Genomic DNA, 7,803 nt, shown 5'->3' with positions numbered 1-7,803 from the left:
GAAAAGCTACGCCCATATGTTTGGGGACGGCGTTTCCAACTACAAACAGACCATGCTGCGCTACACTGGCTTCATACCGCCAAGAGAAATAACAAAAAAACTTCTTCGGTGGAGTTTAGCTCTCCAAGATTTTAATTTTAAAATACAACACATTTCGGAAGCTTCTAACAAAGTGGCTGATGCACTCTCCTGGGAAAGTTTCCCAGAGTTAACTGGTTAACTGGTTAACAATTGTTCTTGGAATAAATCATATTGTTAGTTTTTATATAATTAGTAGTATGTCTAAAGGTACATGTGTCTTATTAACTCTGTTTTCTCCTAGAACTCCAGGAAAAAATCACAGCCAGTGTAAAACCAAATGTCCAACACTATCTGTGATTTGGGGGGCGTGTCATAACTATAAAGGAAAGGGTAACAGCTGTCCTCTGTACAGGACTATAAAATCCCTCCTGGCCAGAGACTCCAAAATCCTTTTCCCTGTAAAGGGTTAAGAAGCTCAGGTAACCTGGCTGGCATCTGACCCAAAGGACCAATAAGGGGACAAGATACTTTCAAATCTTGGGGTGCGGGGGAAGAAGGCTTTTGTTTGTGCTTTTTGTTTGGGAGTTCATTCGCTCTTGGGACAGAGAGGGACCAGACATCAATCCAGGTTCTCCACATCTTTCTAAGCAAGTCTCTCCTATTTCAAACTTGTAAGTAAATAGCCAGGCAAGGCGTCTTAGTTTCACTTTGTTTTCTCAACTTGTAAATGTACCTTTTACTAGAGTGTTTATCTTTGTTTGCTGTACTTTGAACCTAGACTAGAGGGGAGTCCTCTGAGCTCTTTAAGTTTAATTACCCTATAAAGTTATTTTCCATACTGATTTTACAGAGATGATTTTTACCTTTTTCTTTAATTAAAAGCCTTCTTTTTAAGAACCTGATTGATTTTTTCCTTGTTTTTAAATCCAAGGGGGTTGGATCTGTATTCACCAGGCGTTGGTGAAAGAAAGGAGGGGGAATGGTTAATTTCTCCTTGTTTTAAGATCCAAAGGGGTTTGGATCTGTATTCACCAGGGAATTGGTGAAGGTCTCTCAAGGCTACCCAGGGAAGGGAACTAGCCTTGGGATGGTGGCAGCGGACCAGAGCTAAGCTGGTAGTTAAGCTTAGAAGTTTTCATGCAGGCCCCTACATTTGTACCCTAAAGTTCAAAGTGGGGATACAGCCTTGACAACTCCATAGATACTACAGTATTACAATAAAGTTACCACATAGATACTGTCAGCAGAATGTGACTTTTATTTTTGTGATTTCAATGGATAATATTGATATTAATTTTTAAGCATTTTTTTCAATTTTTCTTGATTTAAATTTTCACTATTGTGGAAAATTATGTGGGGATCAAATAATTTTTTAGTGGCAGTAGACTCAGATTCAAAAATGTAAAGCTTTATAAATGTTAAAAACACACATTGTCACCATCACATGTAAATATATACAAAGTAAATATCTTTAAATCAAACTCTAATAACTGCTCAAGCAGCATTTTTCTTACTTTGCCAAACTGTAAATTTCACTTATTATTGATGTAAATATTCTTTTTGTTGGCTCCTGGGTGTATAGTGAAATTTACCTTTACCAACATTTACAGATAAAAATCTAATCTTCCCACACTTATGCATAGATAATAGAGATTTGCTACAAAGTTATTCCACTGATTATATAGGTTTATTAGATGAAATCTACATAATGTGACAAAGTTCCTTCTCTAACTTGGTGGGTCCTGTGCTTATTGGCGGAATTTCTTGCCTCAGAGATTCACTATGTGGGTTGGGGAACAGCCCAGAGACCTTCCCCTCTGGAAGAACCCACAGTCCAGGTCAATTGGGAGGTTTGGGGGGAACCCGGGCCCACCCTCTACTCCGGGTTCCAGCCCAAGGCCCTGTGGACTGCAGCTGTCTATAGTGCCTCCTGTAAAAGCTGCATGACAGCTACAACTTCCTGGGCTACTTCCCCATGGCCTCCTCCAAACACCTTCCTTATTCTCACCACAGGACCTTCCTCCTGATGTCTGATAACGCTTGTGCTCCTCAGTCCTCCAGCAGCACTCACTCTCAGCTCCTTGCACCTCTTGCTCCCAGCTCCTCACAATCACACCACAAACTGAAGTGAACTCCTTTTAAAACCCAGGTGCCCTGATTAGCCTGCCTTAATTGATTCTAGCAGCTTCTTCTTAATTGGCTCCAGGTGTCCTAATTAGCCTGCCTGCCTTAACTGGTTCTAGCAGATTCCTGATGACTCTAGTGCAGCCCCTTCTCTGGTCACTCAGGGAACAGAAAACTATTCATCAAGTGACCAGTTTATTTGACCTCTACCAGACTCCTGTACCCCACTGGTCTGGGTCTGTCACAATAATTACTATATAATTTCTTCATAGATACTACATACTTACAATAGAGTTACTCAATAGATATTACAGATTTACAACACTGTTATTTAACAGATATTATAGGCATTACATAAAATATGAAGAGTTACGCCATAGATACAACAGAGTTGCTCCATGTGCTGTACAATTACAATATATATTTTCTTATAAATATTACAGAGATACAACTAAGTTGCTCCAAAGATGCTGTGACGTTACCACAGAGTTACTACTAAGTTAGTCCATAAATAGTACAGAGTTACCACTATATTGCTCCATATATAACAATGAATACTGCATGGATTCTACAACATTACTACTTAGATACTAGAGTTGCTACAAATGGACTCCATATGCAGTACAGAATTACTCCATAGATACTATAGTTATTAATTGTAATATATCATTTTTGAGATGGTGCGACCAGAACTGCACACCATGGATTTATATAGTGCCATTATAGTATATTCTGTTTTATTATATATCCACTACCTAATGGTTACTAACATTTTGTTAGCTTTTTTGACTTCCTCTGCATATCGAGTGGATGTTTTCAGAGATCTATATATGGTGACTCCAAGATCGCTTTCTTGAATAGTAACAGCTAATTTAGACCCCATCATTTTGTATTTATTGCTGGGATTATGTTTTCCAATGCTCATTACTTTGCATTTATCAACATTGAATTTCATCTGCCATTTTGTTGCCCAGTCATCCAGTTTTATGGGATCCCTTTATGAAGCTTCACAAACTGCTTTAGACTTAACTATTCTGAGTAATTTTGTATTGTCTGCAAACTTTGCCACTTCACTGTTTGTCCCTTTTCCCAATTTATGAATATATTGAACAACACTGGTCCCAGTACAGATGCCTGGGGGACACCACTATTTCTCTCTCTCCATTTTGAAAACTGACTATTTATTCTTATTCTTTGTTTCCTATATTTTTAACCAGTTACTTATCCATGACAGATTTTTGTTACCAATCTGCCCAGGACCACAGTTGACCAGGCTGTGGCCACATGATCTTTTGGGGAGGAGAAGACGAGGCACACACCAAGTGTCTAAATTTTAAAGCGCTATTGATAAAACAATAAAATAACAGGAGAGTGTGCTGGGACCGTTCCCATGTCACTCAGGGGAAGAAAGAAAGTGTTAATGCCCCCAGGCCCTAACCCACTTTCATACTCACATGCACACGGTGTAACATCAGAAGAAGAGGGGGGAAAGGTGGATGGGAGTGCTATCCTGGGCCCAAGCTGTCCGAGAATCTGTTGTGCTCTCCAAGTTGCTCCAGCTTTCAGGAGGGTTTTAAGTCCTGGGCTGCTTTGGGTGTGTTTTTGTCCAGAGCCCTCTGTTCCTGGTACTCTTTGTACCAGTCCAAACAGGCTTGCTATATTCTCTTTCCCTTTCCCAAAACATCCTAGCTTCAGGGATGCCTGACTCGGCACCTCCTCTTGTTGTCTCACCTGTGTTTTCAGATTGGCAGCCGCGGGCCAGCATCTTATCTTTGGACTGAGCTTGCTAGCTGCAGGGTTGAGTTAACCCATGCTCTCTTTCTCCTCCCCTTTTGGCCTCTCTTACCTACAAAGGATACTTCCACTCTCCACTCACACACTTTTGACCCTCCCCAAAATGCTTTGCACTGCTTGCAACAGAGTTAGCCACATACAATGCTGATCTGCCTTCCCCAGAGGACTCCCTACTGGGAGGGGTGCATTGGAGTGTGACAACTTCCCTCTCATCCCATGATACCTTACTTTGCTTAAGAGCTCTTGGTGAGGGACCTTGTCAAGGGCTTTCTGAAAATCTAAGTACACTATGTCCATTGGATCCCACTTGCCGCATGCTTGTTGACCCCCTCAATTTCTTCTTCTTCTTCTTCTTCTTCTTCTATTTCCCTCTCCACAGCCCATATCTGCCCAGCAGCCTCTTCATGGCACTGATGATCTCCTTGTTCCTGAGTGTGTAGATGATGGGGTTCAGCAGGGGGAAGACCACAGTGTGAAACACAGCCACCACTTTGTCCAGGGGGAAGCTGCGGAAGGGACGGCAGTAGATGTAGGTGGCCGGGCCAAACATGATGATGATGATGATGATGTGGGTGATGCAGGTGGAGGCCGCTTTGCTCATCCCCTTTGAGGAGCCACCTGCCCACAGCCGGACCAGCAGGGCCCCGTAGGAGATGAGCAAGAGGATGAAGCACAGCATGGTGACCAGGCCACTGTTGAAGAACATGAAGAACTCCAGCACATAGACATCGGTGCAGGCCAGCTTGATCACCTGGGTGATGTCACAAAAGAAACTGTCCAGCTCATTGGGGCCACAGAAGGGGAGCCGGACAATGGGGATAACCTGGATGAATGAGTGCATGAACCCCACGGCCCAGGCAGCCCCTACCAGCAGCCCCTACCCAGCAGACCCCTCTGCTCACCACAGTGGTGTAGCGCAGGGGCTGGCAGATGGCCACATACCTATCAAAGGCCATGCCCATGAGCAGGTTGATTTCAGCCCCTCCTAGGAGGTGGAGAAAGAAGAGCTGGGCAAGGCATCCCCTGTAGGAGATAGTCTTGTGGTGGGACAAGAAGTGGCTTAGTACCTTCGGGGGGATGACAAAGCAGTAGCAGATGTCCAGGAAGGCCAGGTTGGCCAGGAAGAAATACATGGGGGAGCCCAGGTGGGGGTCACCCCAGATGCTGAGGATGATGAGGATGTTGGCTGGGAGGATGATGATGTAGAAGAGCAAGAAGAGGACAAAGAGGAAAAGCTGAACCTCCCGGGTCTTGGACAGCCCCAGCAGTAGGAACTCTGTCACCTCTGTGTGGTTCCCACGCTCCATACCTTCAGCATGAGGTCCTGCAACAGAAAACAGGGTGAATGTTATTGTAAAATTTACTATGCACATTATGGTAGTGTTGTGGTGCAACTTATACCATGGCCCCCATTGTACCAGCTGCTGCGAAGATCCCAACTGAGATCAGGGCCCCCATCATACCAAGTGCTTCACAGACACTCAGCGAGAGGCAATTGCTGGCCAAGATGTAAGATACAGGGATATAACTAGGGCTGATTAGAAATTTTCCATCAAAATGTTTAGCTGGTGATGAAGTGAATATTTTTGTGAGAAGTACCTGCTTCCCTTGTAATTAAAACATTTTTTTTCCTTGGAAAAACTCAAACCTTTCACTTTGAAATTTTGGGGTTTTTCAATGCAAAATCAAAAATTTCCCCCCTGACAATTTTGACCCAAAACCCCTTTTCTTTTCATTTTAATCTTTGGGGGTTTTTTTGGCAGGGGAATGATGGTGGCATGTGTGTGCCTGAGTGTCACCAAAAGAATTTGGATGGGGTTTAGTCAGATAACCAAACCAAGAAAGTGACAGAGCCATAGAAGCAGAGAGATAAGGGGGACAGGGCACATGGGGAAACAGGAGGGCTAGTAAAGAAGAGCATGTGGGAATTGTTACTGTGAGTGGTAATGTCTTGATATTTCTTCCTTCCTTTTTTTATTCACTTATTCTTTTATCTCATCCTCCATTTATGTATGTATTCCTCCAATTTCTTATGCATGCATTTGATTAGTTGTCCCTTCATTTACAAATTAATTGAAATTATTAATGTAATTTAATCAGCACAATGAGGGCACTGATTAACACATCCATTTCTTCATTTATTTACATGTCATTCATTGTTTGTTATTCTTGTATTTGTTCAATACACCATTTATGTTTTTATTTATACATTCATCTGTTGTATTCTTCCACTATTTGTTCATTCATTCATGTCTTTATTCTTTTCTTTATGTGTTATACATTCATTTATTATTTCCTTCCATTGTTTATTCATTTATTTATACATTAATTTAATCATCTATCCACTTTTTTGTTCATTTATACATTCTATTCTTAATTTAAATATTAATTTATTTAGACATTAATTTATTCATTAGTTTAATCAATCATGCATTCTTTTTATTCTTTCACTTAGTTATACATTCTATTAACATATTATATATACATTATATATATATTCCTTCATGTATTGGTATTCATTTATTTATTTCATGCATTAATGTATTCTTTTAAAAATTACTTATATTTTCATTGACTAATCAATTTAATCATGTATCAATCCCCTCATTTATTTATTTATGCATTTCTACCTCAACTTAATTATTTATTCATTTATCAATCCAATCATGGATTCCTTCTTTCCTCTAATCTTTCATTTATATGTACATTCTCTTATTCATTTATTTATTTACATAATCATGTATTTATTCCTTTATGTATTTATTTGAACATTCACTGATTGCTTCATTGATTTATTTATACAAGTATTTATCACTTAATTATTAATTATCTTTAACCAATTACATATCCCTTCACATTCATGTGTAGACATTTATGAATTCATTGTAACACTTATTTGGTCTTTTATTTACTAATTAATTTATGAATTTATTTACTTTTTAATTATTTATTTCTACATTCCTTCCTTCCTTCCTTCCTTCCTTCCTCCCTCCCTCATTCATTTATTAATTCTTAGGTCCCGATTGTGCAGACACCCTATAGTCCCCTGTCAATCACTGGGATGACTCAGCAACATGAAGTTCAGCACACACATTGCAGCACTGTGTATGTGTGTGTGTTACTTAGTTCCTACTCTAGCCATTTATTAATTAAGATAATCCTGTATTTATCCTTCCTTTTACTCATTCATTCCCCAGCTATTCATTCTCCTGCATTGATTGTCTTGATAAATATGCACCATGGCCAGGCAATGTGAACAGTGACATTAGAAACACTCCTACACCCTCCCCCCCCCCACTGTATTCCCTGAAAATCCCAAACTCTGACCTCTCCGGGAATGTCTGGGATAGCCAGGGGCTGCAGGTTGGGATTGATGGGGATTGGCAGAGCTGTGTGTGTGTGTGGAAAATCCAGGGCTGGGATAACAGGGATTGAGGGGCTCTGGCAGAGCTGGGGATGGGGGAAGCCCAGGACTGGAAAGAAAGAAAGGACTCACCCTGCACTGCCTTAGCTGGAAAGGGGGCACTCAGTTGGTTCCATCTCTGTCTCCTCCTTCCCTGTGGCCCCCTCCCCTCTGGCTGCCCCTGGCTATATCCCCTCTGTCTGGGAGGGTGCTGGCATTGGGGGTGGGAGGACGGAGCTCTGGGGAGCACAGTTGCTGATCGGTACCACAGGGCTTGTTAGCGAGTCAGGGCTGATCCCCGGGACCCCCAAGAGATGGATAGGTGGGGGAGTCCTGACTTCCAGCATCTCTGCTCCATCCTGCTCTAACCACTAGACCTCACTCCCCTTCCAGAGATGGGTACAGAAGCCAGGAGTTCTGATGCACAACCCCTCTGCTCTAATCGCTAGATGAAACTTCAC

The 7,803-nt window shown here is 41.6% G+C and overlaps 1 pseudogene; it reads right to left on the bottom strand.

The window, feature by feature from the left end:
* Window positions 1–4,300: 4,300 nt before the first annotated feature.
* On the bottom strand, window positions 4,301–5,719 carry LOC117885924 (annotated as a pseudogene).
* Between the last annotated feature and the right edge of the window lie 2,084 nt (window positions 5,720–7,803).

Source organism: Trachemys scripta, chromosome 12, assembly GCF_013100865.1.
Source record: "Trachemys scripta elegans isolate TJP31775 chromosome 12, CAS_Tse_1.0, whole genome shotgun sequence".
Taxonomy (NCBI): Eukaryota; Metazoa; Chordata; order Testudines; family Emydidae; genus Trachemys; species Trachemys scripta.
This window is presented reverse-complemented; position numbering and strand designations above follow the sequence as displayed.